Below are 10,705 nucleotides of genomic sequence, written 5' to 3' on the forward strand. Positions count from 1 at the left end.
ATGTAAAGTAATATAATTATTAGATTTAGGGGTGAGTCTGCCTCTCCTGATTCCAAGTCTAGTATTTTTTTCCTACCATATCACATTGCTTCTATAAAATCCACATAAATTTAAGCCAATGACTTCAATCTGTGTTCTGAACAAAAGCACAGAGCTGGATTAGAGAGTTTGAAGGGCAGCACTAAGGCCCATTTGGGTACAGAAGCCAGCTGTCCCTGCTCTAGTCCAGCAACCTTGGGTTTTAAGGGCATCTCACAGAAGAAACAACAACATATTAAATAGTCGGTTGTGGCAAAGCAATGGGTTCAAATCAAGAAAACATCTAATGCCCAGTGGATTTACACGTCGGCTATGGGGGCTGGGGGGGGAGGAAAAGAAAATGATCTATGTCTTTAACGAATAATGCTTGGAAATGATCAAATAAAATATATTAAAAATAAATAAATAAATAAATTGTCGGTTGTGGGACACTTTTAATAAGGTAATATTCACAGCTGAAGTCAAAAGGTTTAAGGCAGGGTGGGGGAATATGGAGAGCCTTGTATGCTTTAGCTTCAGTCACTAGAGTCGATAGAGGAAAAGCACTGAAACTCAGGTTTAATGCTCTATAAGCCAGAGTTGTAACTAGGATAAGACAACTTGGGTCGTGCCTCAAGTCTTCAGATGTTGAAGTGCTTTGACAATGAGTACACCCCTGCAATAGTTCATAAACAATTAAGTTTAGTATCTGAGTATTAAGGAAAATTGATTCAATGAACAATACATAAAAGTGTTTGTGAACTTTAAAGGCATAGAAATGTCATTTGTTAATACTTAACTAATCATTGGTTAAGGACATAAATTAGGGAGCAACCATACAGCACCTTCCTTTCTACCATTCTCATTTTGCACCCTCCCTATCAGTGACCCACTAGTGAGATACAGTGTCTTCTCCTCTCTCCAGAGAAGTAGTCTAGATTATCTTCTCAACTGAATTTAAATATAACCTGTAAGGATATTCCCTACTTCTTTCCCAAGATGCAGATTTTATTTTGTGCTAAGCATCATGTGACATGCTGGGGACAAACAGGCCAAAGCACAAGAGATCCTGTCTGCAAAGAGCTTTGGGGAGATTATCTCCACACATATAGGCAATAGGAGCAATTACAGAAGAGTAGAGATTGGAAGGCATTTGCAGAAGAATATGAATATCATGGAAATAGGTATGGAGAATGAAAGGGGGCCTCACTACTTTGTAACATTCTGCCATCAGACAATTTACAGCTGTTTCAGTGCATCCATCACCAATAAAGAGACAACAAAAACAATACTAGCACCCAAACAGTATTTTAGTGCTCTACTGTAAAAGGAGCACAAAGTGTGCTAGATTGCACTGTTGACCATGCCCAGAGACCATTAGCACTTTGGTGCCTTACAACATATCTCTGTGAGATTTAAAATGGTTGAGGTCTTAAACTGTAGTGAGTTAAAATGGTGGAAGATATAAATTGTGATAGATATAAGGAAGGGTGAGTAAATTTGACCGCAGAAAATATGTTTCACTACAGTGTCTTGGGTTTTAAAATCAAATATAAGGTGGTCGCCAGGGAAATACTCCCAATTATTCAAATACCCAAGTCAACTGGGTTTTGTAGAGATTTTAATTAATAATATAATGAGTAATCAAAGAAAGAGAGAGAGAGTAAGAAAGAAATAAGTATGAAGGGCCTCAAGCCAATATGGCCTAGACCTGAGTCTTAAGAGAGAAATCAGTCAGTTTTTTAACAGTCACCACAAGGTCTGACTAAACAAGGATTCTAGTAACACCAGGCCAGCTACATCTCAGCTGACTTCACCAGAGAGCCTTCCAGCCAGAGACTGTTCCAAAGGGCCTCTCTCCAGCGCCTCCAGAGGACAGAGTCCCCTTAGAGGAGCTCCAGGGAGATCTCCTTAGAGATTGTCCTCCAAAAGCTTCCCTTCTCCAGAGCCTCTCTCAAGAGATTCTTCCCAAGCAATCCTCATCAGAGATCCTCCAAAAGGATTTCTCCAAAAGGATCTCTCCTCAAGAGATTCTGATTTTTCTTATATAGGGATTTTTCTCCCATGTCACCTCCCCTAAGTCCCTACATCTACCTATCACTGTAGATGCTTTCCAAAGGACTGCCCATCCAAATTCCTGCTAAGTCGACCAATCTCCTCAGTAAGTCTGAATCAGAAAAAATGCTGCTGTGTCGACCAATCTCCTCAGTAAATTGGAACAAGAGAAAACACAGCTGAGTCAGCTAATCTCATCAAGAGAAAACTTGCCTGACCCTTTTAGGTACCTAGCATCCCATTGTATCAATTCTAAAAACAGGCCTGGCTCAAAGAACTCCTTGCTTTATTATAAGCATGGGTCCAAGTACTTTCATTGTTTAGCAAGGAGTTTGTTTTTTTTTCCCTAAAGCAGTCTTAAGTACGGGTGGAGTAGAGGTCCTCCCATTTCTGATCCTGTCGAATTCTCACATCAAAATGGGGAATGTTTCTCAGTAGGGAATTTGTTCCAATTAAGAATTCCCTGATGGGGAAATTTTTAACATTCACAAGTCTGAGAGATTTCAAGATTTACATCTCTATGGCAAATCAGGTCCTTATTCTTAAAAAAATTAAAACTCCTCAAAGACCTAAGTAGGATTAATATAATATTCCTTCTAATGTATTGCCTAAGTATTACCCAATTTAAGCTTCCTTGCAAATATGTGTTTCCTTACAAAAATATGGAGTTCTGAAAATGTTGTTATTCCCAGTTTAGAGATATAAGAAACAGACTCAGATGCATTAGTTAAAGAATTTGAACATGAACTAAAGTTTCAGAAGAAAGTTTTGAACCTACATCTTCTCTGACTGAATGTCACAGGACAATAAGATGAGCGATTAAGAACTGAAAGAAACCTTGGAGTCAATCACATAATCCCAACAATTTACAGATGAGGAAACCAAGGCACACACAGAATGTGTGGCTTTCCTGTGGTGTGTGTGTGTGTGTGTGTGTGTGTATGTGTGTGTGTACACAAAGATAACCCCTTTCCCAATGTATTTGTTCAGTCATTTCAGTCATCACAAACTCTCCATGACTTCATCTGGGGTTGTCTTGGCAACAATATTGCAGTGGTTTGCCATTTCCTTCTCTAACTCATTTTACAGATAAAAACTGAGATAAGCAGGGTTGAGTTGGGCAGGATCACACAGATAGTGAGTGCCTAATCCCAGATTTGAACTCAGGAGGATGTCTACCTGACTCTAGGCCCTGAATTCTATCCACTGTGTCACCCAGCTGCCCCATATGATTATTGTTAATAATAATTCTGCTTAATTTGCTACCCACATAAGATCCCTTAAACTCATTAATAAAACGGTGTCTGTTTTACTGACCAAGAATAGTATTGGGGAAGAAGGAATCTGAGCTCCTAGCCCATCAGCCAAAATGGTGAATGGTTTATCATTTTCTAGAGTTAATTCTGCCCTGCACACTAGGATATTTTGTGTTTGCATCATCATGATGCTCCTTGATTGACCATTTTAACATGATAATATTTAATTTTTAAAATAAGTTGCATTGACTTTATTTTTTTTACAATGCCATAGTCTCTCCCACTATCTCTCCCCTTCTCTCTCCATGAGCCATTCCAGATAACAATGGCATTTTTAAAGACAAAATAACAATGAGGTGCAGTATGTTGCCCCTTTTCCACCCACTGCACATAATTTTTATCAGTGTGGTTGGCTGCATGACTTTTTAAACATTATTGAGAGATGATTGGACATTTGCTCTCTTGTCTTCCTTATATATCTGATATCAAACAATGTTATTATCAACTAGTATTTGAATTTTTAAAATCTTCAAATATTTTGATCCATCTTTTCAATACAAGAAAAATAATCCCTCAAATGATGAAATGCTTCTGCCAATGGTTTCATTGTGAATCTTTTTGTTTTGAACTCTGAACTATCTTTGCAGCCACCAGCTTAATCAGATCTTTATTCCATAGCCCTTGTCCATAAGAATTCATCAATTTCTCTATACCGTTCTTTTCCACTTTGAGTTCCAAGCTTTTGCTAATTTTAAAGATGTTTCACCTTTGTCAAAACCAAGAAAATTGGTAATAAACTGCAAGTACACTTTCCCTTCCCCAACTCTCTTCCTACATAATACTGTTTAAGTTTTCCATACCTTAGCAATATTCTGGATTGCATGATGAATATTAAAAGACTTATCTCAATGTCATGGCTATCTGCATTCAAGCCTGGTCAAACGTAGGGTGTAATTGTGAACTCACAATCACTATCTGTTCCATAGACTGTAATAATGAGGTAGTTTTAATGGGAAGGGAGAATATTTCTTTTATTAAACTCATCTAGATGGGGAGGGTGACACGGGTCTTTATTCAAAATAGGTAGAATATTGAAAGGAATTTTATTTTCATTACAAAACTTCTCAACTTTGGGAATGAAGCAGTGCATAAACCATTGTTCAAGGATAACAAGGGCTATCCATCCATCCTTTAGGGTTAGGAAAATAATGCATACATAGTACAGCCTTGCTGACGCCTTTCAATTCCCTAGGATTTTTTCAATGGTCCAAAAGAATAGATTTTAATTTGCAAGTCCCAGATTCATTTCCTCCAAGCAGAAGAATAACTCTGCTTTTGAAGCTTTATGCTTCAGCATAGTTTGTTTCTTTTTTATTCCTCCATTAATATGTAGGTCTAAGATGACATTTGTTGATAAAACTGTCATAATTCATTTGCACTGAAGATCTGCTCTGGCAAATAGGTACCTTCATCTATTATTTTGTGCAGGAAATCTGTCCACGTCTTCAGCTATTTAAATATCTGTACAGGAGTCTTTTCTGACTATTCGTACATGATTTTTAAGTCATTCACACTAACCACTGCTTTCTGTAAACACCAGTGTTCCTTCAGGGTACTTTCCACTTTGACTCTTCAAAAAGGCTTTGAGCCCTGGCTTGCATTGCCATCAAGCTTAAAGGAATCTTCTTCTGAGTCTTGTCTCTTATCTGTAGTGTTAATATTTCTTCATGTCTAGAATAGCCCCCTCTCTTTGTTTTAATACTTCATGCAGACACAACCTTTTCTGTTGCCCCTTATCCAGATAGAATCCTACCCTATTTGTTTGTAATCAATATCCCATGTCTGAGATCATGTGCTGTCAATAGCTTTTGTCCTTCATATTTTCTAATCATTTTCATTTTAGTTCCCAAGTCTATTGTCTTGTGCTTATGAAGAATTTCACTTTCCCCCTTTAGAGCATGTTTGCCACCAGCCATGTGAAAATAAAAAGATCACTGTGGAGCACAAGGAGAGGCACAATATCACTCAGTGTCTGCTGACATCAAGGAAGTGACTTCAAGATGCTTGTCAGTCTCCTATCACCATTTACACTGCCTGTATCATAGAGTGTGTCTTTTCGTACCGCATCACTGCTTTCCATAAGAAATTTTCATAGGGGGCAGCTGGGTGGCTCAGTGGATTGAGAGTCAGGCCTAGAGATGGGAGGTCCTGGGTTCAAATCTGGACTCAGACACATCCTAGCTGTGTGACCCTGGGGAAGTCACTTAACCTCTATTGTCTAGCCATTACCACTCTTCTGCCTTAGCACCAATACATAGTACTGATTCCAAGCTAGAAGGTAAGGGTTTCTAAAAAATGAATTAAAAAAATAATGTTAGCATGGCAGAGTGGAGAGCATGATGGATTTAGAGTCAGTGGTCATCATATCATTCACTTCCTACAGTACCTTAGGTAAGTCAATCAACTACTTTAGGCCTCAGTTTCTTTCTCTGTAAAAGGAGGTCTCTGGAGTCCCATCTATCTTGTGTCAATGGCCTTTGACCTTATGATTTCAAATCAGGTCTTCCTGACTCCAAGATTAGTGCTTCTTATACTTTGTTAGCATTCATATTCCCAGGCCAACATCTCTTTTTCTTTATAGCATAGCTATAAACCAAAAGGAAGCTAAAATAGGAAAGTAAAAAGGGAGAAAAATGAAGACCGTTTTTCACCAGGAGGAAATATTTTGGTTTTTCCCTGCTCTTCCTCTCTGGGGGCAGACAGTCAGATACATGACCACAAAAGCAATCAAAATCTGAGGAACATTTCATATCATCCAACCAAAATGTTCCATTTGACAAGCAGTAGAAACTCTTTCTCCAAAGGTAAAAATAAATAAATGAAGAGGTCTGCAGATGTGATGTGCTATTTATAAGTTATGTCAGGGAATACTTGCTTCCAGCCACTAGAGAAATGAGTGCTATTGAAATAGCTCTGAGTTCATACTCTTATAATTGGATAGCAGCAGCATACATATTTCCTTCCAAGAAAAAAATAGAGTTTGATGTTCAGTGTAAAGCACCTCATGGAGTATTAGGGAACATATAAAGACAACCTTGACTTATCATTAATGTCCATGAATACCCTTGAATATGTTCTTTCTCCTTTAAATTTTCATTTAAAATGAAGGATTAGAATTCAGTACTCTCAAAGGTCCTGTCTAGCTCAAGGATAGGAAGACCTGGGATTAAATCCTAACTCAGACACTAAATAATCATTTAAACCTGGACAAATCCTTCAGCCTCTTGTTTTTGTTTCCCAATCTGTAACATGAATGAAGCTGTACCTTTAAGGTATCTTCCATCTCTTATTCTATGATCCTATTGATTTACAAGCACATCATTTAATTGGTGTGCCCTTACTTACACACTAAAACAATACTTCAAGGGTGCCAGGATCTCATGGATGAGAGAACTCCCTCTATTGAAGCCATGTACAACCATCACCATCTGCTATCATTTTTTACTCATGGATGTGCTCCCTCAGAAAGCCTCCATGTGCCTAAAGGGTTGGAAGCATTCCTTTTGGTTTTTATTCTTCTATAGTTGTCAGTGCAATACCTGGTGGTCTATCTACCATGACAGTCTCACTGCATGACCAACCCACTTCCATTTCTTTTATATGTTTTCTGATTGATATCTTTTTGTGATCTCCTTTTTTGGTAATCCACTGGCCACTTTTATTGCTTTTATCAGTTCAACTGTCTTCACTGCAACAGAGAACTTTGCACATAGTAGGTATTTATTAAATAAGCTTGCTGATTTGAATAAATAAATGATCCTAATTCTAATGGATTCTGCCTTAAAAACATGATGCAGTTGAGAAGACATGAAATATAGTGAAGATACTCATTATAACTAGAGAGGATTTACTAAAACATTATTTGAAAAAAAAAGATTCTCCACTAGGTGTTTACATCCAATTTATAGATTGGAAAGCCAAAGAATAGAAAGAGTGAAGCCAGTCACAGAGACTTCTCTAAACTTTGTACCTTTCTCAATGCCTAATACCAAGCTCTGCATGTGGAATATACATAGGGAATCACTTGAAAGGAAAAACAAGTGATACTCAGGTAGAATAATGGCACTTTAAATTAAAAAAAAAAAACATTAGAGGGCAGCTAGGTGGTTCAGTAGATTGAGAGCTAGGTTTAAAGACAGGAGATATGGGTTCAAATCTGACTTAAGGCACTTTCTAGCTGTATGTCTCGGGACAAATTATTTAACCCCAGTTGCCTAGTCCTTATCACTCTTTTCTCTACTGTCTTGAGTCTAAGGTGAACAGTGAGGTTTTAAGAAAAAGAACAGTAGGAAAAGAGAAGAAAAATAGGAAGCAAAGGAGGAAAGAACATAGAAGAGAGGGAAGGAGAAGAAAGAGGACAGAAAAAAGATTAAAAAAAAATATTGATGTAGAAAATGAGATTACTTATCAGACTAGAACTAATTTTCAGCAGAAAGTAATTGAACTTTTTCTTATTTTGAATTTTCTAGCTTCCAAGTCTCTATTCTTTATTAAAGTAATCACAAAAACAAAATGAAGAGGTTGTTGCACCAGGAATAAGGATGTATGAATTCCATTCTCAATCCTCCCAGTAACCACTTATGTGACCTCAAATACAAGTCTCAATTTCGCAGAGGCTTCATTTTTTAAAAAGAAGGCAAATCAAATTACATCATTTTCTTTCTACCTATGGGATAGTTTTTTCCACTAAAAAACTTCATGAAATTAGAAGAAACTTACAGGTATATATTAATAAATAAACATAAAAAACATATATAGGTATTGCATTCATTAGGCAATAATGCCATCTCTGGGACTGCTGAAGAGATATTTTGAATTCATCTCAGAGAAAGCAACTCAAAATAATTATTAAATGACCTTTAATTCCCCATCTTACCCTGACATTCTATGTTCTGTATTTTAAGGTCCACACCAACTCTTGAATGCTAAATTTTCTGTGCCCTATTCCATCCCTATCATTCAATGCAGGAGGATGCCCTTCAAGTTGTACATTCTATGTACTAAGGTCTGTTTCACCTCTAACATTCTATATTATGAGGTCTCTTCCAGCTCTAATATTCTATATTCTGAAGTTCTTTCTGGCCTTGGCACCCTATGATTTTACAAAATATAAGCATCTTCCTGGAACTCCCCCAACTCTTGGTGCTTCACAGCAAATCCTGAACAAAATGGCTATTGTGGCCATTTTTGATCAACCTTTAGCAGGCTTCTGAGAATCAATAATAAAAGCATTTCTTAATCCATGCATTAGCCATATTGGGAAGAAGAAACTGCTGATGTGATTACTTTCATAGTTGCATAGAAACCCAATATTTTTTTTTCTGGAAGTAGGCTTGCTTACAAGTAATTTAAAGTTGTCTGTGCCAGAGAAAACTACTCAGGGTAAAGTCTAGTGCAGGGTATCAGACATTCATACTGTCACACAAAATATGCATCTGGTAGAGGTTAATCTAGGAAGATAAAACCGATAAATATTGGTCTGGGTATCCTGGGGATGTAGAATCACTTCAAAATTTAGAGAATTTCTTAAGACAAAATAGAATAAAAGATTTAGACCTGAAAGGGACCTGTGAAATGGTGTAGCTAAGCCCCATCATGACATATGTGAGTGACAGAGGTCCAAGAGTTGAAAAAACTTGCCCCAAATTATACAGGTTATAAGTGAAATAGACAGAATTTTGCCTCCCTTTTTTCTTTCTTAGTGATCCTGATTACCAGATCCTGATCCATACTATTCCTTCTAACAATAAATAACTCACCTCTTCAACACCTAACTATGGTTTTCACTCCAACTAGAGCCCCCAACCCAGCCAAGACCCCTCAACCTCAATTAATTATGATATTGTAAAATTCCCAACTATTTTTCAATTATTTTGTACATGGATGAGAGAAATGAGCAATGGAAAGTAAAGTGATGTGGATTGGAAATAAACTAGACGAATACCATAATCCACTTTCTGTATCATTGAAGAGTTTTCAAAACTTTACTCATTGAAGTAGTCAGTGAAAGTGTTATCCTAGATTCACAAGTGAGAAAAAATAGATAGAAGTGATGTGACTTTCCAGTTGCCATAGATTATAAACTACTTGAAAGCAGGGGCTGTCCTTCGTCCTTTTTTTTTTTGTATCCCCAGCACTTAGCAGAATGTATAGCACACAGTGCTTAATAAAAGCTGATTTATCAATTTATGCATTTCTTCTCATTAGAATGTAAGCTTCATGAGGGCAATATTAAAATTAAATTTTGGTTGGACTCTGAAATACATTATAATTAAGTGGTCACCAGGGATTTAATTTCTAAATCCCAAAATAAATTACTAAAGTAAATGGAATTTATGGTAGTTTATTTACAATTTTTACAAAGAAGAAAGATATCAAAGAATGAAAGCAAGAGAGAAACCTCTGGTCTGTTCTGATACCAGTTAGAATTTTGAAGCCACAGCCAGGGGAAGAGAGGCTCAAGAAGTTGGGCCTTTCCTGGAGGCTTCACACCTCCAGAAAGGTGGGGTCACTAAGTCAGTGGTGTTGGTTCTTCCAGTAACTCCTCTGTCCTTCACTCGAAGCCCAGGGAACTGACTCTGAATGTCCACCTTCTCTTCAGCTCCTAGTGACTGATCCTTCACATCAAGCCTGGGTGACTTACTGTGTCCAAACTCCTCTGAATGTCTAAATCCAAATAACTCTTCATTCTTTTTTACCTCTCTTTAAAGACCTTTTTCTCTTGTGTCACCTCCTCTAAATTTTCACATCTACCAATCACAGCAGACGCTTTTCTCCAGGACTGCCCATTCTTTAGTTCTCACCTTCTTTGGTTATCTTTTTGGGTTACTTAAATCCTCTTTTGTTAAGTTCACTTTTTGTAGTTTCTTAACACCTTTTTGTGGTTAAAATATAAAAATAGATTGTGGATTACAATTCTAACTTCACTATAAAGGAAGAAGTAAGTACCTTCATTGTTACAATCAGGAGATTACAATTTTATCTTTACAATAAAGAAAGAGCTAAGTATCTTCATTGCTACAATCAGGAGATAGCTAAATCCAATCTTCACAACAAGTACTGTTTTATTTTTATCTAGCTACTTCCAGCCCCTAGCACAATACCTTGCACATGGAAGGTGCTAAATAAATGCCAGTTTAAGAGATTATCTTGAAACCAGGAAGACTTCGACTCAAAATTTAATTGAACCACACAACGTCATAGGCAGTTCTCTGAATCTATAAATTCCTTCCTTCCCTCCTTCCTTCCTTCATTCCTTCCTTCCTTCCCTCCTTTCTTTCTTTGGAATAGTTCCTAATTGCCCCCCAGAATGATTG

The 10,705-nt window shown here is 37.2% G+C and overlaps 1 long non-coding RNA gene across 2 annotated transcripts in view; it reads right to left on the reverse strand.

The window, feature by feature from the left end:
- Nucleotides 1-4,266, reverse strand: part of LOC103105881 (uncharacterized) — a 63,366-nt gene extending 59,100 nt beyond the window's left edge. For both annotated transcript variants that reach the window (XR_008915912.1, XR_001626502.2), the window contains exon 1: nucleotides 4,190-4,266. This is a non-coding gene — a long non-coding RNA (uncharacterized LOC103105881). The remainder of the gene's footprint in view (nucleotides 1-4,189) is intronic.
- Between the last annotated feature and the right edge of the window lie 6,439 nt (nucleotides 4,267-10,705).

The sequence above is a fragment of the Monodelphis domestica genome, chromosome 1 (genome assembly GCF_027887165.1).
Source record: "Monodelphis domestica isolate mMonDom1 chromosome 1, mMonDom1.pri, whole genome shotgun sequence".
Classification (NCBI taxonomy): domain Eukaryota; kingdom Metazoa; phylum Chordata; class Mammalia; order Didelphimorphia; family Didelphidae; genus Monodelphis; species Monodelphis domestica.